Source organism: Pristiophorus japonicus, unplaced genomic scaffold (assembly GCF_044704955.1).
Source record: "Pristiophorus japonicus isolate sPriJap1 unplaced genomic scaffold, sPriJap1.hap1 HAP1_SCAFFOLD_190, whole genome shotgun sequence".
Classification (NCBI taxonomy): domain Eukaryota; kingdom Metazoa; phylum Chordata; class Chondrichthyes; family Pristiophoridae; genus Pristiophorus; species Pristiophorus japonicus.
In genome coordinates this window covers 1,120,064-1,144,292 of record NW_027251590.1, presented here as the reverse complement: position 1 = coordinate 1,144,292, position 24,229 = coordinate 1,120,064, and the positions used below count along the sequence as shown (strand labels likewise).

General features: G+C 47.4%; 1 protein-coding gene across 2 annotated transcripts in view; it reads left to right on the top strand.

Moving 5' to 3' along the window:
* Positions 1 to 196: 196 nt before the first annotated feature.
* Positions 197 to 24,229, top strand: part of LOC139243885 (zinc finger protein 420-like) — a 109,374-nt gene continuing 85,341 nt past the window's right edge. Inside the window, exons 1-3 of one of the 2 annotated variants that reach the window (XR_011589742.1) lie at positions 202 to 337; positions 3,449 to 3,637; positions 23,261 to 24,046. The gene's annotated coding sequence lies outside the window, so the exon portion shown is untranslated. Of the gene's footprint in view, positions 338 to 3,448; positions 3,638 to 23,260; positions 24,047 to 24,229 lie in introns of those variants that run through there. The other variant, XM_070870904.1, reaches the window with a different exon arrangement.

Genomic DNA, 24,229 nt, shown 5'->3' with positions numbered 1-24,229 from the left:
TCCCCCCTCCTTCTTCCCCCCCTCCCTCCTTTTCTCCCCCCTCCCCCTCCCCCTCCTCTCCCTCCTCTTCTCCCCCCTCCTCTTCTCCCCCCTCCCCCTCCTTTTCTCCCCCCCTCTCCTCCCCTCCCCCCTCTCTCCTCCCTCCGGGCCAATAGGAAGAGCGGGGGCGGGGCTGGAGGACCGAGCGGGCGGGCGGTCCTCCAACCAATCGGAGTGTGCGAGGGGCGGGGCTGAGCCCGGAGCGGCGGCGGCGACAGTCGGTGGGGCCCGGATGATGTGGGACACGAGACGGTGGGTTGTCGGCGCGGGGCAGGAATTGGAGCCGCGAGTGGGGCTGGTGAGCTTCATAAACCCCTGGTGTAGGGCCCAGGGCCCAGTAACAGGCCAGAGGCTGGGCCCGGCTTTGGGCCGCCCGCCCGCGGGGACAGGGCCTCAGGCTCCCAGGGACACCCACACTCAATGTATTCTGGAAGCAAGAAAAATGGGAGACTTTCTGAAGCAAATGGTCCAATTTAAAGGTGACCACAAACCTGTGAGGGGCGGGGTCAGCTGATCAATCTGTTCCAGGATTAATAGCAGTATAGAGTACAACAACAAGCTGATTATGGTCAACCTTTATCAGTCACTAGTTACACCTCACATATTGAGGCTTGGGCCCCATTCTGGGCTCCACACTTTGAAAAGTTCATCAATAATAACTTTCAAAACGATGAATGTTTCAAAGGGGAAATGTTCTGGTGTTTTGGGGTAGGTGCAGGGAGCGGCTCTTTCAGTGAGTCGGACAGGCTCGATGGGCCGATTGGTCTCCTGTGCTGTATGGTTCCCTGAAATGGTGACAGTCTGGGAGCATCTGTCTAAGGTGGTGAAATGGTGAGTGGTCAGGGAGAGCCCATCACCAAAACAGGGAGATATTACAGATAGATAGGGAGGGTCAGAGTGTATAAAGAGGTGACGAGATCACAGACACCCAGACAGAGTCAGCACCTTCAGGGGAGGAGAGGGAGGGGAACCAGTGAGTGTAGAACTGAACCCAGACAGAGTCAGCACCTTCAGGGGAGGAGAGGGAGGGGAACCAGTGAGTGTAGAACTGAACCCAGCCAGAGTCAGTGCTTTCAGGGGAGGAGAGGGAGGGGAACCAGTGAGTGTAGAACTGAACCCAGCCAGAGTCAGCACCTTCAGGGAAGAGAAAAAACTGGAAGCAGAGGAAAAGATGTTGGAGATGGTGTGATAAGTTTGGATTTCTGCACAGGGAGGAGGGAGAGTGTGTGGGATTGAGATTTACAGCTTTGGAGAACATGAGACTCAGACCAAACATCATGTTACGATCTGACCGAGAAACTCGATTCATCAGGATCTCAATAGACACTGTCTCATTAAACACTATCTTTCGGATGAGAGGTTAAACCGAGGTCTCGACTGCTCTCAGGTTGACGTAAAATATCCCATGGCACTATTTCGAAGAAGAGCAGTGGGGTTATCCCGGTGTCCTGGCCAATTTTCCACATGGCAGACTGATCACGAAAGTAAAAGCCCATGGGATCCAGGGCAAAGTGGCAAGTTGGATCAAAAATTGGCTCAGAAGCAGGAAGCATATTGTAATGGTTGATGGGTGTTTTTGTGACTGGAAGACTGGTACACCACGGGTTAGATACAGAGTAAAGCTCCCTCTACACTGTCCCATCAAAGGGCAGGTGCGGCACTGATGCTGAGTGAAGTTCCCCTGAAGCCCTGCCCCTCGGGCCCCCTGGATTGGTTGGAGGACCCGCCGAACTCTCGGTCCTCCAGGCGCCGCCCACTCAGCCCCCATTGGTCAGAACCTCCCGTCAAGCAGGCGCTGTGCGGATCATATGGTTGCGGTCAAACGGAATCGGCTCGCGGCCGGTGTGGGCCGCCCGGGACTCTTGGGCTGATTTTCCGGCTCGGCCCCGATCACTTTCGGATATTGAGCAAATGTCACTTGCCCCCCACCCCCCGGAGAGCTTCTGACGTATGGAGAAATTGGGGCAGGTGACCAACAGCTTCGTCAAAGAGGTGGTTTTAAGTAGCATCTTAAAGGAGGAAAGAGAGGTCAGAGGCACAGAGGTTTAGGCCGGGAGTTCCAGAGCTTGTGGCCTCGGCAACAGAAGACACGGCCACCGATAGTTGAGTGATTATAATCAGGATGCTCAAGAGGGCAGAATTAGAGGAGCGCAGACATCGCTGGGGGTTGTGGGGCTGGAGGAGATAACAGCGATAGGGAGGGGCGAGGCCATGGAGGGATTTGTAAATAAGGATAAGAAATCGAAGCGTTGCTTAATCGGGAGGCAATGTAGGTCAGCGAGCACAGAGGTGATGGGTGAGCGGGACTTGGTGCGAGTTAGGACACGGGCAGCCGAGTTTTGGATGAGCTCCAGATTACGACGGGTAGAATGTGGGAGGCCAGCCTGGAGTGTGTTGGAATAGTCAAGTCTAGAGGTAACCGAGGAATGGATGAGGGTTTCAGCAGAGGATGAGCTGAGGCAGGGGTGGAGACGGCCGATGTTACCGAGGTGGAAATAGGCGGTCTTGGTTATGCTGGGGATATGTGGTCACAGCATTCTGGGTAAGATCATCCGCCATTTTCATAGAATGAAACGGGGCAGAAGGAGGCCATTTGGCCCATCGAGCCTGTGCTGGCTCTATGGTAGAGCTATCCAGTTAGTTCCACTCCCCTGCTCTTTCCCCATAGCTCTGCAAATATTGTCCCTTCAGTATTTATCCAATTCACGTTTGAAAGTTACTATTGAATCTGCTTTCAGCACCCTATCAGGCAGTGCGTTTCAGATTGCAAAAACTCGCTGCTTATAAAATGTTCCCTCATGTCACCTCTGCTTCTTTTGCCAATCACCTGAACTCTGTGTCCTCTGGTTACTGACCCTTCTGCCACTGGAAAGTGTTTCTCCTTATTTAGTCTATTAAAACCGTTCATGATTTTGAACACTCTATCAAATCTCCTCTTAACCTTTTCTGCTCCAAGGAGAATAACTGCAGCTTCTCCAGTATCTCCACATAACTGAAGTCCCTCATCCTTCGTACCATTCTAGTAAATCTCTTCTGCACCCTCTCTAAGGTGTAGACATCCTTCTGAAAGTGTGGTGCCCAGAATTGAACACAGTGCACCAGCTGAGGCCTAACCAGTGTTTATAAAGGTTGAGCAGAACTAAACACAAATGCTGATATTTGTGTGATGGGTTTAGACGGCCGAGGTTTATCCAGTCAGTTGGATGTGAGCTGAAACATGTGCACTTGGAGCGGGGAGCCAGGGACATGCTGTGTAACCGGGCACAGACACTCTGCACAGCCCACACATCACTTGTTTCCCACTTGGCCCAAAAGGAATATATTAAATGCAATAATTAATTTGATTTGACTTTAAATAGTTTAGTTTATAAATTTAATCATGCTTCTCTAAATTTATTTCTTAATTCAGATTCACTGCCTCACTTTAGTTCTTCCTCTGAACCCCTCAACTTCATCTGTCAGTGTAATGTTGGTGAGTGGTGATTGATTGCCCTGGGAACCAACAGGAAGAGAGCTCAGAGGCCGGAGGGCCCAGGGAGCAGCGGGTTCTGCAACCAATCGCGGTGCTTGAGGGGTGGATCCTGAGTCGGCCAATCAGGTGAGTCAGTGTGAACCCGTTAAACAATTTTATCTTTTAAAAGTGAAATCGAGATTTGTTTTGTCAACCAAACAGTTTAACATTTGTCAGTATTTTGTTTCTCTGGAGTTCCTATTATGAGTTTCAGACACTTCAGTGCCAAGTGGACCAGGTGTTTAAAGGTCATTCATTTCCCTCTTTCCATGTTGCTGTTAGTTAAAGGTACAGATTGATTTCCCCCTCATTATGCATTTGTAGTAGTTAAACAAAAATCCTTCCTGTTATTAATGAATCTCATTCTGCACTGGGGGAGACGGCTGGTGGCTTCAGCCTTTAAGTGAAGAAATTCCTCATTTCTGTTTTAAATGGCCTACCTCTTATCTTGAGCCCCCTAGTTCTAGACACTGCATCCAGGGGAATCAACCTCTCAGCATCTACCCTGTCAATCCCTTTCAGAATCTGGTATGTTTCAATGAGATCACCCCTCATTCTTCTAAACTCCAGAGAGTATAGGCCCATTCTACACAATCTCACATCATAAGACATCCAGGAATCAATGTAGTGAACCGCCTCCAAAGCAAGTATATCCTTCCTTAGATAAGGAGACCAAAACTGTGCCCAGTACTCCAGGTGTGGTCTGACTAAGGCCCAGTGCAATTGTAGCAAGACTTCCTTACTCTTATACTGCAGCCCTTTGCAGTAAACAACAACATACCATTTGCCTTCCTTATTACTTGCTGTACCTGCTCACTCACTTTCTGTGTTTCTTGCACGAGAACACCCAAATCTCTCTGAACACCAACATTTAAAAGTTTCTCACCATTTAAAAGATAATTTTCTATTCTTCCTGCCAAAGTGAATAACCTCACATTTCCCTACATTATACTCAATCTGCCACCTTACTGCCCATTCACATCGTCTGCCTATATCTCTTTGCACTCTTGTGTTCTGCTCATTGCTTACTGTCCCACCGAGCTTTATGTCGTCAGCAAATATTACACTCGGTCCCTTCATCTAGGTCATTAATATAGGTTGTAAATAGCTGAGGCCCCAGCACTGACCCTTGCGGCACCCGACTAGTTGCAGCCTGCCGCAAGCCCCGCCCCTCACACTCCGATTGGTTGGTGGACCAACCGCCCACTCGGTCCTGCAGCGCCGTCCCGCTCTTCCTATTGGTGGGGAGCTGCCGTCAATCACCCGGGCAGTGTGAGCTGAGCATGTGCAGGCGGCGGTGGCAGATGCTGACGCAGGAGGTGAGCGAGCTCCAGGGAGTGGGTTAAAGAAACGCTGGGGACAACAACACCGAGTGCAGCCCCGGGCCCAGATATAAACCGGGGAACATCCTCCCCACACCGGGGGGGGATATAAACCGGGGAACATTCTCCCCACACCGGGGGGGGGATATAAACCGGGGAACATTCTCCCCACACCGGGGGGGGATATAAACCGGGGAACATTCTCCCCACACCGGGGGGGATATAAACCGGGGAACATTCTCCCCACACCGGGGGGGATATAAACCGGGGAACATTCTCCCCACACCGGGGGGGATATAAACCGGGGAACATTCTCCCCACACCGGGGGGATATAAACCGGGGAACATCCTCCCCACACCGGGGGGCCCCGGGCCCGGATATAAACCGGGGAACATCCTCCCCACACCGGGGGGGGGATATAAACCGGGGAACATTCTCCCCACACCGGGGGGGATATAAACCGGGGAACATTCTCCCCACACCGGGGGGATATAAACCGGGGAACATCCTCCCCACACCGGGGGGCCCCGGGCCCGGATATAAACCGGGGAACATTCTCCCCACACCGGGGGGAGGATATAAACCGGGGAACATCCTCCCCACACCGGGGGGGGGGGGGGGGATATAAACCGGGGAACATCCTCCCCACACCGGGGGGCCCCGGGCCCGGATATAAACCGGGGAACATTCTCCCCACACCGGGGGGCCCGGATATAAACCGGGGAACATTCTCCCCACACCGGGGGGAGGGGGGGCCCGGATATAAACCGGGGAACATCCTCCCCACACCGGGGGGCCCGGATATAAACCGGGGAACATTCTCCCCACACCGGGGGGCCCCGGGCCCGGATATAAACCGGGGAACATCCTCCCCACACCGGGGGGCCCCGGGCCTGGATATAAACCGGGGAACATTCTCCCCACACCGGGGGGCCCCGGGCCCGGATATAAACCGGGGAACATCCTCCCCACACCGGGGGGCCCCGGGCCTGGATATAAACCGGGGAACATCCTCCCCACACCGGGGGGCCCCGGGCCCGGATATAAACCGGGGAACATCCTCCCCACACTGGGGAGAGGGGGGGCCCGGATATAAACCGGGGAACATTCTCCCCACACCGGGGGGCCTCGGGCCCGGATATAAACCGGGGAACATTCTCCCCACACCGGGGGGCCCCGGGCCTGGATATAAACCGGGGAACATTCTCCCCACACCGGGGGGCCCCGGGCCTGGATATAAACCGGGGAACATCCTCCCCACACCGGGGGGCCCCGGGCCCGGATATAAACCGGGGAAGATCCTCCCCACACCGGGGGGCCCCGGGCCCGGATATAAACCGGGGAACATCCTCCCCACACTGGGGGGCCCCGGGCCCGGATATAAACCGGGGAACATCCTCCCCACACCGGGGGGCCCCGGGCCCGGATATAAACCGGGGAACGTCCTCCTCACACCAGGGGGGAGCCCCGGGCCTGGATATAAACCGAGAAACGTCCTCCCCACACCGGGGGGGGGGGGCGTGGTGCCCAGATATAAACCGGGGAACATTCTCCCCGCACCGGGGGGGGAGGGCCCGGATATAAACCGGGGAACATTCTCTACCTGCCTGCCGGGTCCCAGGTTCGCTCCAGCCTGAAGGAGCGGTCTTGTGTCAAACTCTCAGGGAGCGTCTGTAAATCAAAGAGAAATAGTAATGGACCAGGGAGCGTCTGTAAATAAAGGAGCAATGGTGACTGAGCAGGAAGAGTCTGTAAATAAAAGATAAATGGTGATGGGTCAGGGAGCGTCTGTAAATGAAGGTGAAATAATTACGAGCAGGGAGCGCCTGTAAAGAATTCTAGAATCATAGAATATTACAGCACTGAAGGGGGCCATTCGGCCCATCGAGTCTGCGCCAGCTCTTTCGGGGAGCAATCCAGTTACCCCGCTCCCCTGCTCTTTCCCCAAATCGCTGCAATATCATTCTGCTTCACTTTATCCAATTCACTTTTGAAGGCTACTATTGAATCTGTCTCCACCACCCTGTCAAGCAGTGCGTTCCAAATCCTAACCACTCCTTGTTTGAAAATGATTTTCCTCATGTAACCTCTGTTTTTGCCAATCACCAAATCTGTGCCCTCTGGTTATCAGCCATTGGAAACAGCTTCTCTCTCTTTATCCTATCTAAACTCTTCATGATTTTAAACACCTCTATCAAATCTCCTCTTGGCCTTCTCTGCTCCAAGGAGAACAATCCCAGCTTCTCTAGTCTCTCCCCATGCCAGGGATGAGGGACTTCAGTGACATCATTCCAGTAAATCTCTTCTGTACCCTCTCCAAAGCCTTTGTGTCCTTCCTAAAGTGTGCCCAGAATGGGACACACTCCTCCAGCTGGGGTCGAGCTAGTGTTTTATATCGGTTTAGCATAACTTCCCGGCTTTAGTACTCTGTGCCTCCATTTATAAAGTCCAGGATCCTTTACGCTTTATTAACAGCTTTGTTAACCTGTCCTTCCACCTTCAAAGATTTTTAAAAATCTTTAAATATTTAAAAAAATGTAGCAGAAATTATGACTGAGCACGATGCCTCAATTTAAAAATTCTCATCCTTGTTTCCAAATCCCTCCGTGGCCTCGCCCCTCCCTATTTCTGTAACCTCCTCCAGCCCTACAACCCTCCAGGATCTCTGTGCTCCCCCAATTCTGGCCTCTTGTGCATTCCCGATTTTAATCACACCACCATTGGTGGCCATGCCTTCAGCTGCCTGGGCCCTAAGCTCCAGAATTCCCTCCATAAACCTCTCCCTCCTCCTTTAAGACCCTAAGAACATAAGAAATAGGAGCAGGAGTCGGCCATTTGGCCCATCGAGCCTGCTCCGCCATTCAATAACATCATGGCTGATCTGATCATGGACTCAGCTCCACTTCCCTGCCCGCTCCCCATAACCCTTTAATCCCTTATCGCTCAAAAATCTGTCTATCTCCATCTTAAATATATAAAATGACCCAGCCTCCACAGCTCTCTGGGGCAGAGAATTACACATATTTACAACCCTCAGAGAAGAAATTTCTCCTCATCTCAGTTCTAAATGGGCGGCCTCTTATTCTAAGACTATGTCCCCCGAGTTTTAGTTTCCCCTATGAGTGGAAATATCCTCTCTGCATCCACCTTGTCCATCCCCATCATTATCTTATATGGTTCAATAAGATCATCTCTCATTCTTCTGAACTCCAATGAGTATAGGCTCAACCTATCCTCATAATCCAACCCTCTCATCTCCGGAATCAACCAAGTGAACCTTCTCTGAACAGCCTCCAATGCAAGCATATCCTTCCTCAAACACGGAGACCAAAACTGTACGCAGTGCTCTAGGTGTGGCCTCATCAACACCCTGTACAGTTGTACCAGGACTTCTCTGCTTTTATATTCTATCCCTCTTGCAATAAAGGCCAACATTCCATTGGCCTTCCTGATCACTTGCTGTATCTGCATACTAACCTTTTGTGTTTCATGCATCAGGACCCCCAGGTCCTGTTGTACTGCAGCACTTCGCATTTTTTCTCTATTTAAATAATAACTTGCTCTTTGATTTTTTTCTGCCGAAGTGCATAACCTCATACTTTCCAACATTATACTCCATCTGGCAAATTTTTGCCCACTCACTTAGCCTGTCTATATCCCTTTGCAGATTTTTTGTGTCTTCCTCACAATTTGGTTTCCCACCCATCTTTGTATCATTAGCAAACTTGGCTACATTACACTCGGTCCCTTCATCCAAGTTATTTATATATATTGTAAATAGTTGAGGACCCAGCACCGATCCCTGCGGCACCCCACTAGACACTGTTTGCCAACTGGAAAATTACCCATTTATCCCGCCTCTCTGTTTTCTGTTAGTTAGTCAATCCTCTATCCATGCTAATATATTACCCTCAACCCCATGAACTTTTATCTTGTGTGGCATCTTATCGAATGCCTTCTGGAAATCCAAATACACCACTTCCACTGGTTCCCCCTTATCCACCCTGCTCGTTACATCCTGCAGAACTCCAGCAAATTTGTCAAACATGATTTCCCTTTCATAAAACCATGCTGACTCTGCTTGATTAAATCATGCTTTTCCAAATGTCTCACTACTGCTTCCTTAATAATGGACTCCAGCATTTTCCCAACGACACATGTTAGGCTAACTGGTCTATAGTTTCATGCTTTTTGTCTGCCTTTTTTAAATAGGGGCGTTACATTGCAGTTTTCCAATCTGCTGGGACCACCCCAGAATCCAGGGAATTTTAGTAGATTACAACCAATGCATCCATTATCTCTGCAGCCATTTCTCTTAAGTCCCTAGGATGTAAGGCTTCAGGTCCAGGGGACTTGTCCGCCTTTAGTCCCATTATTTTACCTAGTACTACTTCATTAGTGATTGTATTAAGTTCCTCCATACCTATAGTCCCTTGATTATCACTATTGGGATGTTTTTAGTGTCTTCTACCGTGAAGACCGAGACAAAATATTTGTTCAATGTCTCTGCCATTTCCCTGTTCTCCATTATTAATTCCCCAGTCTCATTGGGTTGGTGAGTAGCTCTCTTTTCTCTATTTCTTTTTAAGTAGATTTTAAACTAGATAAGGCTAACTAGAGGGATGCAGTGCAGCTCAATCCCATGGAGTGAACATCCTGCGGCATGTGGGAAGTCCTGGATAGACAACCATGTGTGCAGGAGGTGTCTCCAGCTTCAACTGCTTGAGCTCCGCGTTTTGGAGCTGGAGCAGCGGGTGGAGTCAGTAAGATGCATCCGCGAGGCTGAGAGCTACGTGGACAGCACCTTTCAGGAGGTGGTCACCCCGCAGCTTAAAGGCGTGCAGGCGGAGGGGAAATGGGTGACCACCAGATGTAGTAAGAACGCGAGGCAGGTAGTGCAGGAGTCCCCCGTGAGTCCATCTCGCTTTCAAACCGATATTCACTTCTGAGTATCGGTAAAGACAATGGAGCCTCTGGGGAGAGCCAATTCCAAGGCACCACGGGCGGCTCAGCTGCACGGGGGAGGGATGAAGAACAAAAGGGCCCCAGTGATCGGGGATTCTAGAGTTAGGGGAACAGACAGGCGTTTCTGCGGCCGTAGACATGACTCCTGAATGGTTTTGTGCCTCCCTGGTGCCAGGGTCAAGGTTGTCACAGAACGGACGCAGGGCATCCTGGGGGCGGGGGGGTTGGGAGGATGGTAAGCAGTTAGAGGTCGTGGTCCATATCGGGACCAACGACATAGGTAAAATTAGGGATGAGGTCCTACAGGAAGAATTTAGGGAGTTAGAAGAAAATTAAAGGGTAGTAATCTCCAGGTTACTACCGGTGCCATGTGCTAATGAGTACAAGAATAGAAGGATAGAGAGGATGAATGTGTGGCTGGAAAATTGGTGTAGGAGGGAGGGCTTTAAATTCTTGAGGCACTGGGACCGCTTCTGGGGGAGATGGGACCTGTACAAACCGAATGGGTTGCACCTCAACAGCGCCGGGACCAATATCCTCGCGGGGAGTTTTGCTAGTGCTGTTGGGGAGTGTTTAAACTAGCTTGGCAGGGGGATGGGAACCAGAGAATAGATTCAATAGGGAAGGAAGTAAAGCAGAAATTGGATAGCAAGAATTTAGAAAGTGAATCTGTAAGACAGAGGAAACAGGGGTTAGTAAGTAGTAAGCAAGGAGGTCTTCCTGTGCTAAATGGTATATACTTTAATGCAAGGAGTATAGCGAATAAGACGGATGAGCTAAGAGCACAGGTAGACACTTGGGAGTATGACATTATAGCCATTACAAAAACATGGCTGAAAGAGGGGCAGGTTTGGCAGATTAATATTCCTGGCTACAGGATTTTTAGACAAGATAGAGAGGGGGGTAAAAAGGAGGGGGGGCGGGGTTGATTAAAGAAACTATTACAGCGGTGAGGAGGGATGATATGTTAGAGGGATCATCAAATGAGGCCATATGGGTCAAATTGAAAAATAAAAAAGGGCGATCACACTGCTGGGCATGTATTATAGACCCCCAAACAGTGGGAGGGAGATAGAGGAGCAAATATTTAGGCAAATTGCTGTGAAGTCTAAAAACTATAGGGTAGTAATAGTAAGGGATTTTAACTATCCAAATATTGATTGGAACAAATTTAGTGTGAAGGGTATAGAGGGTGCGGAATTCTTGAGATGCATTCAAGAGAATATTTTTAGTCAGTATGTCGTACATCCAACACGAGAAGGGGCGGTCTTGGATTTAGTTTTGAGGAATGAAGCTGGGCAGGTTGAAGGGGTATTAGTCGGGGAGCACTTGGGTGCCAGTGACCATAGTTCAGTCAGATTCAAGTTGGTTATGGATAAGGACAAGAATAGGCCTGGAATAAAAGTTCCGAATTGGGGAAAAGCTAATTTTGCTAAATTAAGGAATGATTTGGCCATAGTGGACTGGAAACAGCTACTTGTGGGTAAATCAGTGGGAGGTATTTGAGGAGGAGATCCGGAATGCTCAGGTCAAACATGTGCCCTTAAAGAAAAAGGCTGGGAAAAATAATTCTCGAGCCCCCTGGATGTCTAGGGACTTACAGGGGAGGATTAAGAAAAAAAGGGACGCTTATGTCATACATCAACGGCTAAAAACTATAGAATCTTTAAAGGAATATGGAAAGTTAAGAGGCAAAATTAAAAAGGAGATTAGGAATGCTAAAGGAGATTAGGAATGCTAAAAGAGAGCACGAGAAATTCTTGGCCAGTAAAATTAAGGACAACCCCAAGATGTTCTATAAATATATTAAGAGCAAGAGGATAAATAAAGAAAGGGTAGGGCCTATTAGAGACCATGAAGGTAATCTGTGTGGAGGCAGAACATGTTGGTAGGATTCTTAACGAATACTTTGCATCTGTTTTCACAAAGGAAAGAGGTAATGTAGATACTGCTGTAGAGGAGGAGTGTGATATTTTGGATGAAATAAATATAGTGAGAGAGAAAGTATTAAGGGGTTTAGCAGCTTTGAAAGTAGACAAGTCCCCAGGCCCGGATGAAATAATCCCAGGCTGTTGAGCGAAGTAAAAGAGGAAATAGCAGAGGCCTTGACCATCATTTTCCAGTTCTCTTTGGATATGAGCATGGTGCTGGAGGATTGAAGGACTGCTAATGTAGTACCCTTGTTTAAGAAGGGAGAAAGGGATAGGCCGAGTAATTACAGGCCTGTCAGCCTAACCTCAGTGGTGGGAAAATTATTGGAAAAAATCCTGAAAGACAGGATAAATCTACATTTGGATAGGCAAGGATTAATTAGGGACAGTCAGCACGGATGTGTTAAGGGAAGGTCGTGTTTGACTAACCTGATTGAATTTTTTGAAGAGGTAACCAGGAGGGTCGATGAGGGTAGTGCGTACGATGTAGTGTATATAGGCTTTAACAAGGCTTTTGATAAGGTCCCGCATTGTAGGCTGGTCATGAAGCTTAAAGCCCGTGGGATCCAGGGCAAAGTGTCAAGTTGGATCCAAAATTGGCTCGGATGTAAGAAGCAAAGGATAATGATTGATGGATGTTTTTGTGACTGGAAGGATGTTTCCAATGGGGTTCCGCAGGGCCCAGTATTGGGTCCCTTGCTTTTTGTGGTATATATCAACGATTTAGATTTAAATATAGGGAGTATGATTCAGAAGTTTGCAGATGACACTAAAATTGGCTGTGTGGTTGATAATGAAGAGGAAAGTCATGGACTGCAGGAGAATATCAATCTACTGGTCAGGTGGGCAGAGCAGTGGCAAATGGAATTTAATTCAGAGAAGTGTGAGGTGATGCACTTTGGGAGGGCTAATAAGGAAAGGGTATATCCATTAAGTGGTAGGCCACTTAATAGTGTAGATGAACAAAGGGACCTTGGAGTGCTTGTCCACAGATCCCTGAAAGTAGCAGGCCAGGTGGTTAAGAAAGCAAACTGAACACTTGCCTTTATTGGCCGAGGCATAGAATATATGAGCAGGGAGGTTATGCTTAAATTGTATAATACTTTGGTTAGGCCACAGCAGGAGTATTGTGTGCAGTTCTGGTCGCCGTATTATAGGAAGGACGTAATTGCACTAGAGCGGGTGCAGAGGAGATTGACTAGAATGCTGTCTGGAATGGAGAATCTTAGTTATGAGGACAGATTGGATAGGCTGGGTTTGTTCTCATTGGAACAGAGGAGGTTGAGAGGAGACCTCATTGAGGTGTACAAAATATTGAGGGGCCTGGACATAGTGGATAGTAAAGGTCTATTGTCATTGGTGTAGGGGTCTATTACGAGGGGGCATAGTTTTAAGGTGGTTGGTGGAAGGTTTAGAGGGGATTTGAGGGGGGGACTTCTTTACGCAGAGGGTTGTGGGGATCTGCAACTCGCTGCCTGGAAGAGTGGTGGATGCAGAAACCCTCACCACTTTCAAGAGATGATTCGATGGGCACTTGAAGTGCCGTAACCTGCAGGATTACGGACCTAGAGCTGGTAATTGGGATTAGACTGGATGACCTTTTGTTGGACGGCGCAGATACGATGGTAAGTACTGCAGGGAATCTAATGCGGCTAGGGTGATCTCCTGGACTAGTTCCGAGCGCCTGGATGGGTCGGAGAGGAATTTTCCCAGATTTCTTTCTCCCTAAATTGGCCTGGGTTTTTATTTGTTTTTTGCCTTTCCCAGGAGATCACATGGCACCAGTTGGAGTGTAGATGTTTTCAGTGTAAGGGGTGTCGCAGTTGTGTTGGGTGGTCTGGTTGGCTGGGTGCTCTTTGCCTTTCCGTCATAGTTCATAGGTTTATATGTAACCTTTAGGCTGCTGATCAAGGCTTTTTGTGGGCCAGCGCGGACACGATGGGCCGAAATGGCCTCCTTCTGTGCTGTAAATTTCTATGTTTCTATCCTCCAGTGGACCACTATTTACTTTAGCCACTCTTTTCCTTTTTAACCCTCTTTTAAAATGTATCTCTTTGACGAAGTTTTTGGTCACCTTTTCTAACATCTCGTTATGTAGCTCGGTGTCAAATTCTATCTGATAATGCTCCTGTGAAGCACCAGGGCCCATTTTACAGTGTTATTTCAAGGCTGAGATAGATAAATTTTTGGAGATTTGGGGAATCGAGGGATATGGAGATCGGGCGGGAAAGTGGAGTTGAGATCGATGATCAGCCGTGATCTTATTGAATGGTGGAGCAGGCTCGAGGGGCCGTATGGCCTATTCCTGCTCATAACTCTTATGTTCTTAAAGGCGCTATATCAATGAAAGTTGTTGTTGTCTATAAAGGAAGGAGAAATGGTGATGGGTCAGGGAGAGCACTTGATCAGGACTGGGAGATATGGCAGATGGACAGCTTATAGGGAGCGATAGAGTGAGGGAAAGAAGAGAGAGAGAGAGAGACCATGTACACAAGAAATGAATGGTAAAGTTGGGTGGGGAAGAGGAGGTGGGGAAGTGACAGCAGACAAAAGGAGGCACAATGGGAGAAAGTAGAGTAATAAAAGACATACCGAAAATAAAAAGAAAGATTTCCATTTATTTCGCACCTTTCACCACCACCAGATGCCCCAAAGCACTTTACAGCCAATTAAATTATTTTTGAAGTATAGTCACTGTGGTAGTGTAGGAAACGCAGCAACCAATTTACAATGTGATAATGACCAGATAATCTGTTTTACTGATAAGGGAAGCTATTGGCCAGGACATAGGGGATAACTCCCCTGTTCTGCTTGAAATATTGCAATGGGATCTTTTACGGCCACCTGAGGGAGCAGACGGGGCCTCGGTTTAACATCTCATCCAAAAGACAGCACCTCCGACAGTGCAGCAGTCCCTCAGTACTGCACTGGAGCATCAGCCGAGATTTTTGTGCTCATGTCTCTGGAGTGTGACTTCAATCCACAACCTTGTGATTCAGAGGTAAGGGTGTTACCCACTGAGTCACAGCTGACACAAATACTAGACGTAGTTAGAGCAGGTTAGCTCAGTTGGAGATGTTAGGTGATGCATTTATCGATGCTTAGATATTTTTTCCATTCCTCAAAATCAACAACATTTTGGAACGTTCAGGTCAAGGTTCACAGATTAACAATAAGAAATAGGAGCGGGAGTAGGCCGTTTGATCCCTGAGTTTGCTCTGCCATTCAATAAAATCATGGCTGATCTGATCTTGACCTCAACCCCACTTTCCTGCCTGCTCCCCATAACTCTTGACTCCCCGATAGTTCAAAAATCTGTCTATCTCCCCTTTAAATATATTGAATGACTCAGCCTCCACAGCTATCTGGGGTAGAGAATTCCAAAGATTCACGACCCTCTGAGAGAAGAAATTCCTCCGCATTTCCGTTTTAAATAGGCGGCCCCTTATTCTCGATTCCCCCACGAGGGGAAACATCCTCTCTGCATCTGCCCTGTCAAGCCCCCTCAGAATCTTATACGTTTCAATAAGGTCACCTCTCATTCTTCGAAACTCCAATGAGTATAGGCCCAACCTGCTCAAGCTTTCTTCATAAGAAAACCCCTTCATCTCAGGAATCAACCGAGTGAACCTTCTCTGAACTGCCTCCAATGCAAGTATATCCCTCCTTAAATAAGGAGACCAAAACTATGCGCAGTACTCCAGGTCTCACCAATACGTTTGACAAATTAAAGCAAGACTTCTCTACTTTTATACTCCATCCCCCTTGCAATAAAGGCCAATATTCCATTTGCCTTCCTGATTACTTGCTGTACCTGCATGCTAACGTTTTATGTTTCATGCACAAGGACCCCCAGATCCCTCCATACTGCAGCATTTTGTAATCCCCATTTAAATAATAATTTGCTTTTTTATTTTTCCTACCAAAGTGGATAACCTCACATTTTCCCACATTATACTCCATCTGCCAAATTTTTGCCCACTCACTTAACCTGTCTATATCCGTTTACAGATTCTTTGCGTCCTCCTCACAACTTGCTTTCCCACCTATCTTTCTATCAGCAGCATATTTGGCTGCAGTGCACTCGGTCCCTTCATCCAAGTCATTAATATAGATTGTAAATAGCACTGATCCATATGGCACCCCACTACTTTCAGTTTGCCAACCTGAAAATGACCCATTTATCCCGACTCTCTATTTTCTGTTAGTTAGCCAATCCTATATCGATGCTAATATGTTTCCCCCAACCTTGTGAGCTCTTATATTGTGCAGAATCTGGCCTTTTATCTGGCACCTTATCGAATGCCTTCTGGAAATCCAAACACACAACCTCTACTGGTTCCTCTTCATCCACCCTGCTCGTTACATAGAAACATAGAAAATAGGTGCAGGAGTAGGCTATTCAGCCCTTCTAGCCTGCACCGCCATTCAATGAGTTCATGGCTGAACATGCAACTTCAGTACCCCCTTCCTGCTTTCTCACCATACCCCTTGATCCCCCAAGTAGTAAGGACTTCATCTAACTCCCTTTTGAAAATATTTAGTGAATTGGCCTCAACTACTTTCTGTGGTAGAGAATTCCACAGGTTCACCACTCTCTGGGTGAAGAAGTTTCTCCTTATCTCGGTCCCAAATGGCCCACCCCTTATCCTTAGACTGTGACCTTTGGTTCTGGACTTCCCCAACATTGGGAACATTCTTCCTGCATCCAACCTGTCCAAACCCGTCAGAATTTTAAACGTTTCCATGAGATCCCCTCTCACTCCTCCGAACCCCAGCGAATACAAGCCCAGCCGATCCAGTCTCTCCCGACAGGTCAGTCCCACCATCCCGGGAATCGGTCCGGTGAATCCCCGCTGCACTCCCCCAACAGCAAGAATGTCCCTCCTCAAGTTAGGAGACCAAAACTGTACACAATACTCCAGGTGTGGCCTCACCAAGGCCTTGTACAACTGCAGCAACACCTCCCTGCCCCTGTACTCAAATCCCCTCACTATGAAGGCCAACATGCCATTTGCTTTCTTAACCGCCTGCTGTACCTGCATGCCAACCTTCAATGACTGATGTACCATGACACCCAGGTCTCGTTGCACCTTCCCTTTTCCTAATCTGTCACCATTCAGATAATAGTCTGTCTCTCTGTTTTTACCACCAAAGTGGATAACCTCACATTTATCCACATTATACTTCATCTGCCACGCATTTGCCCACTCACCTAACCTATCCAAGTCACTCTGCACTCTCATAGCATCCTCCTCGCAGCTCACACTGCCACCCAACTTAGTGTCATCCGCAAATTTGGAGATACTACATTTAATCCCCTCGTCTAAATCATTAATGTACAATGTAAACAACTGGGGCCCCAGCACAGAACCCTGCGGTACCCCACTAGTCACTGCCTGCCATTCCGAAAAGTACCCATTTACTCCTACTCTTTGCTTCCTGTCTGACAACCAGTTCTCAATCCACGTCAGCACACTACCCCCAATCCCATGTGCTTTAACTTTGCACATTAATCTCCTGTGTGGGACCTTGTCGAAAGCCTTCTGAAAGTCCAAATATACCACATCAACTGGTTCTCCCTTGTCCACTCTGCTGGAAACATCCTCAAAAAATTCCAGAAGATTTGTCAAGCATGATCTCCCTTTCACAAATCCATGCTGACTTGGACCTATCATGTCACCATTTTCCAAATGCGCTGCTATGACATCCTTAATAATTGATTCCATCATTTTACCCACTACTGAGATCAGGCTGACCGGTCTATAATTCCCTGCTTTCTCTCTCCCTCCTTTTTTAAAAAGTGGGGTTACATTGGCTACCCTCCACTCGATAGGAACTGATCCAGAGTCAATGGAATGTTGGAAAATGACTGTCAATGCATCCGCTATTTCCAAGGCCACCTCCTTAAGTACTCTGGGATGCTGTCCATCAGGCCCTGGGGATTTATCGGCCTTCAATCCCATCAATTTCCCCAACACAATTTCCCGACTAATAAAGATTTCCCTCAGTTCCTCCTCCTTACTAGACCCTCTGACCACTTTTATATCCGGAAGGTTGTTTGTGTCCTCCTTAGTGAATACTGAACCAAAGTACTTGTTCAATTGGTCTGCCATTTCTTTGTTCCCCGTTATGACTTCCCCTGATTCTGACTGCAGGGGACCTACATTTGTCTTTACTAACCTTTTTCTCTTTACATACCTATAGAAACTTTTGCAATCCGCCTTAATGTTCCCTGCAAGCTTCTTCTCGTACTCCATTTTCCCTGCCCTAATCAAACCCTTTGTCCTCCTCTGCTGAGTTCTAAATTTCTCCCAGTCCCCAGGTTCGCTGCTATTTCTGGCCAATTTGTATGCCATTTCCTTGGCTTTAATACTATCCCTGATTTCCCTAGATAGCCACGGTTGAGCCACCTTCCCTTTTTTATTTTTACGCCAGACAGAAATGTACAATTGTTGTAATTCATCCATGCGGTCTCTAAATGTCTGCCATTGCCCATCCACAGTCAACCCCTTAAGTATCATTAGCCAATCTATCTTAGCCAATTCATGCCTCATACCTTCAAAGTTACCCTTCTTTAAGTTCTGGACCATGGTCTCTGAATTAACTGTTTCATTCTCCATCCTAATGCAGAATTCCACCATATTATGGTCACTCTTCCCCAAGGGGCCTCGCACAATGAGATTGCTAATTAATCCTCTCTCATTACACAACACCCAGTCTAAGATGGCCTCCCCCTTAGTTGGTTCCTCGACATATTGGTCTAGAAAACCATCCCTTATGCACTCCAGGAAATCCTCCTCCATCGTATTGCTTCCAGTTTGGCTGGCCCAATCTATGTGCATATTAAAGTCACCCATTATAACTGCTGCACCTTTATTGCATGCACTCCTAATTTCCTGTTTGATGCCCTCCCCAACATCACTACTACTGTTTGGAGGTCTGTACACAGCTCCCACTAATGATTTTTGCCCTTTAGTGTTCTGCAGCTCTACCCATATAGATTCCACATCATCCAAGCTAATGTCTTTCCTAACTATTGCATTAATCTCCTCTTTAACCAGCAATGCTACCCCACCTCCTTTTCCTTTTATTCTATCCTTCCTGAATGTTGAATACCCCTGGATGTTGAGTTCCCAGCCCTGATCATCCTGGAGCCACGTCTCCGTAATCCCAATCACATCATATTTGTTAACATCTATTTGCACAGTTAATTCATCCACCTTATTGCGGATACTCCTTGCATTAAGACACAAAGCCTTCAGGCTTGCTTTTTTAACACCCTTTGTCCTTTTAGAATTTTGCTGTACAGTGGCCCTTTTTGTTCTTTGCCTTGGGTTTCTCTGCCCTCCACTTTTCCTCATCTCCTTTCTGTCTTTTGCTTTTGCCTCATTTTTGTCTCCCTCTGTCTCCCTGCATAGGTTCCCATCCCCCTGCAATATTAGTTTAACTCCTCCCCAACAGCACTAGCAAACACTCCCCCTAGGACATTGGTTCCGGTCCTGCCCAGGTGCAGACCGTCCGGTTTGTACTGGTCCCACCTCCCCCAGAACCGGTTCCAATGCCCCAAGAATTTGAATCCCTCCCTGCTGCACCACTGCTCAAGCCATGTATTCATCTGCGCTATCCTGCGATTCCTACTCTGACTAGCACGTGGCACTGGTAGCAATCCCGAGATTACTACTTTTGAGGTCCTACTTTTTAATTTAGCTCCTAGCTCCTTAAATTCTTTTCGTAGGACCTCATCCCTTTTTTTACCTATGTCGTTGGTACCAATGTGCACCACGACAACTGGCTGTTCTCCCTCCCATTTCAGAATGTCCTGCACCCGCTCCGAGACATCCTTGACCCTTGCACCAGGGAGGCAACATACCATCCTGGAGTCTCGGTTGCGTCCGCAGAAACGCCTATCTATTCCCCTTACCATCGAATCCCCTATCACTATCGTGCTCCCAATCTTTTTCCTGCCCTCCTGTGCAGCAGAGCCAGCCACAGTGTCATGAACTTGGCTGCTGCTGCCCTCCCCTGATGAGTCATCCTCCCCAACAGTACCCAAAGCAGTGTATCTGTTTTGCAGGGGGATGACCACAGGGGACCCCTGCACTATCTTTCTTGCACTGCTCTTCCTGCTGGTCTTCCATTCCCTATCTGGCTGTGGACCCTTCTCCTGCGGTAAGACCAACTCACTACACGTGATACTCACGTCATTCTCAGCATCATGGATGCTGCAGAGTGAATCCACCCTCGGCTCCAATTCCGCAACGCGGACCGTCAAGAGCTCGAGGCGGATACACTTCCCACACACGTAGCGCCCAGGGACACCGGAAGTGTCCCCGAGTTCCCACATGGTACAGGAGGAGCATATCACATGGCCGAGCTCTCCTGCCATGTCTTAACCTTAGATACCCTTAAATTGGTAATAACAATGTTACAGTTCACTTACTGATATAAAAAAGAAAAGAAAAGCTACTCGCCAATCACCAGCCAATCACTTACCTCATTGGCTGTGACGTCACTTTTTGATTACTTATTACTTTCATCCTCAAAGAACTCGGGCAAATTTGTCAAACGTGATTTCCCTTTCCTAAAACCATGCTATCTCTGCTTGATTGTGTTATGATTTTCTAAATGTCCTGCTACTATTTCCTTAATAATGGACTCCAGCATTTTCACAATGATAGATGTTAGGCTAACTGGTCTATAGTTTCCTGCTTTCTATCTCTCTCCCTTGTTGAATAGGGGCGTTGCGTTTCAGGTTTTCCAATCCACTGGGACCTTGCCAGAATCCAGAGAATTTTGGTAGATTACAACCAATCCATCCATAGAAATATAGAAAATAGGTGCAGGAGTAAGCCATTCGGCTGTTCGAGCCTGCACCACCATTCAATAAGATCATGGCTGATCATTCCCTCTGTACCCCTTTCCTGCTTTCTCTCCATACCTCTTGATCCCGTTAGCCGTAAGGACCATATCTAACTCCCTCTTGAATCTATCCAATGAACTGGCATCAACAACGCTCTGCGGCAGGGAATTCCACAGGTTAACAACTCTCTGAGTGAAGAAGGTTCTCCTCATCTCAGTCCTAAATGGCCTACCCCTTATCCTAAGACTATGTTCCCGATTCTGGACTTCCCCAACATCGGGAACATTCTTCCCACATCTAACCTGTCCAGTCCCGTCAAATCTTATACATTTCTATGAGATCCCCTCTCATCCTTCTAAACTTCAGTGAATAAAGGCCAAGTTGATCCAGTCTCTCCTCATATGACAGTCCAGCCATCCCTGGAATCAGTCTGGTGAACTTTCGCTGCACTCCCTCAGTAGCAAGAACGTCCTTCCTCAGATTAGGAGACCAAAACTGAACACAATATTCCAGGTGTGGCCTCACTAAGGCTCTGTACAACTGCAGTAAGACCTCCCTGCTCCTATACTCAAATCCCCTAGCTATGAAGACCAACATACCATTTGCCTTCTTCACCGCTTGCTGAACCTGCATGCCCACTTTCAGTGACTGATGAACCATGACACCCAGGTCTCGTTGCACCTCCCCTTTTCCTAATCTGCCGCCATCCAGATAATATTCTGCCTTTGTGTTTTTGCCCCCAAAATGGATAACCTCACATTTATCCATATTATACTTCATCTGCCATGCATTGGCCCACTCACCTACACTGTCCAAGTCACCCTGCAGCCTCTTGGCGTCCTCCTCACAGCTCACACCGCCACCCAGTTTAGTGTCATCTGCAAACTTGGAGATATTACACTCAATTCCTTCATCTAAATCCTTAAAAGTATATTGTAAAGAGCTGGGGTCCCAGCACTGAGCCCTGCGGCACTCCACTAGTCACTGCCCGCCATTCTGAAAATGACCTGTTTATCCCGACTCTCTGCTTCCTGCCTGCCAACCAGTTCTCTATCCACGTCAGTACATTACCCCCAATACCATGTGCTTTGATTTTGCACACCAATCTCTTGTGCGGGACCTTATCGAAAGCCTTTTGAAAGTCCAAATACACCACATCCACTGGTTCTCCCTTGTCCACTCTGCTAATTACATCCTCAAAAAATTCCAGAAGATTCGTCAAGCATGATTTCCCTTTTTCATAAATCCATGCTGACTTGGACTGATCCTGTCACTGCTTTCCAAATGTGCTGCTATTTTATCCTTAACAATTGATTCCAACATTTGCCCCACTACTGATGTCAGGCTAACCGGTCTATAATTACCCGTTTTCTCTCTCCCTCCTTTTTTTTTAAAGTGGTGTTACATTAGCTACCCTCCAGTCCATAGGAACTGATCCAGAGTCGATAGACTGTTGGAAAATGATCACCATTGCATCCATTATTTCTAGGACCACTTCCTTAAGTACTCTGGAATGAAAACTATCAAGCCTCGGAGATTTATCGACCTTCAATCCCATCAATTTCCCGAACACAATTTTCCGCCTAATAAGGATATCCTTCAGTTCCTCCTCCTCACTAGACCCTCGGTCCCCTAGTATTTCCGGAAGGGTATTTGTGTCTTCCTTCGTGAAGACAGAACCAAAGTATTGATTCAGTTGGTCTGCCATTTCTTTGTTCCCCATTATAAATTCACCTGAATCTGACTGCAAGGGACCTACATTTGTCTTCACTAATCTTTTTCTCTTCACATATTTAAAGAAGCTTTTGCAGTCAGTTTTTATGTGCCCTGCAAGCTTCCTCTCGTACTCTATTTTCCCCCTCTTAATTAAACCCTTAGTCTTCCTCTGTTGAATTCTAAATTTCTCCTAGTCCTCAGGTTTGTTGCTTTTTCTGGCCAATTTATATGCCTCTTCCTTGGCTTTAACACCATCCTTAATTTCCCTTGTTAGCCACGGTTGAGCCACCTTCCCCGTTTTATTTTTACTCCAGACAGGGATATACAATTGCTGAAGTTCATCCATGTGATCTTTAAATGTTTGCCACTGCTTATCCACCGTCAACCCTTTAAGTATCCACTTTCTCTGGAGCCACTTCTTTTAAGACCCTAGGATGCAGACTATCAGGTCCAGGGGACTTGTTCACCTTTAGTCCCAATAGTTTGTCTAGTACTTTTTCTCGAGTGATAGTGATTGTTTTACGTTCCTCGCTCCCTGTGATCCCTTGATTATCTATTATTATTGGGATGCTTTCAGTGTCTTCCAACGTGAAGACCAATAAAAAAATATTTGTTCAAAATCTCTGCCATTTCCCTGTTTCCTATTATTAATTCACTCGTCTCATCCTCTAAGGGACCAACGTTTACTTCAGCTATCTCTTCCTTTTTACATACGTGTAGAAGCTCTCGCTGACTATTTATATTTCTTGCTAGTTTACTCATAATCTATCTTCTCCCTCTTTATTATTTTTATTAAGTCAATTCTTAAAACCACACAGCAGCAGGAAAGAATGTTCCATAGAAACTAGATGTGTCTGTTCTGAATTTCTGCCCTGTACTTACAGTGATGACTTTTGTAAACTCCTTTTACAGGGTGTTAGAAGGGGAGGATTTGCAGGAGGGAAACTCAAACCAAACATCACATCAAGATCTGACAGAGTCACTCGATTCATCGGACCTGAATATCATCGGCCTTTGAATGTGGAAGGAGAAATGTTTGTCTGTTCTGTCTGTGGGAAAAGATTTCAAACATCAGTGTGACTGGAAAAGCACCGAGACACACACACCCGAGTGAGAGTGTTCCAGTGCACTGCCTGTGGAAAGAGCTTTAACCAGTTACACAGCCTGAAAAACATCGCACCATTCACAGCGGGGAGAAACCGTACACGTGTTGTGTGTGTGGACCAGGCTTCAACTGATCGTTCAACCTGGAGAGACATAAGGACACCCGCACCACGGAGAAACTGTGGGAATGTGGGGACTGTGGAAAGGGATTCAATTACCCGTCCCTGCTGGAAGTTCATCGGCGCAACCACACTGGGGAGAGACCGTTCACCTGCTCTAAGTGTGAGAAAAGATTCACTTAGTCATCCCACCTGGTGACACACTCGCGAGTTCACCTGCTGTGTGTGTGGTGTCGAAATTTCGACTCTCAATATAAGACTCCAGCACAATCAGCTCCGGTAGATGTTCCTTTAATAAGTTCTACTTGCAGCAAGGGAGAGTCTCACTCAGTCAAAGGCTAAGCGGAGACTCCCAATATGGTACAGATTCACAATATATTTATACAGTAGAACAAACAAGTTATGGTTCCATCCTGTGTATTGGTGCTGCCTTTGCAGTCAGCGAAAACAGATAAAGAGTTCTCTAATCAGTTAATGATTACCACATCCTTGTCTGAGTCTTTTACATATTTTCAAATGTCTCCTTTGTCTGTTTTTGATGGGCTAGTCAGCAGTAACTCGATTAGGGTGTGATAATGTGCTATCACTGGGTTTGCGTTGTTTTAGGATTGTCCAGTTTCCTGGCCATCTATTTGGGCCCATGATTTCCATAGTGGTT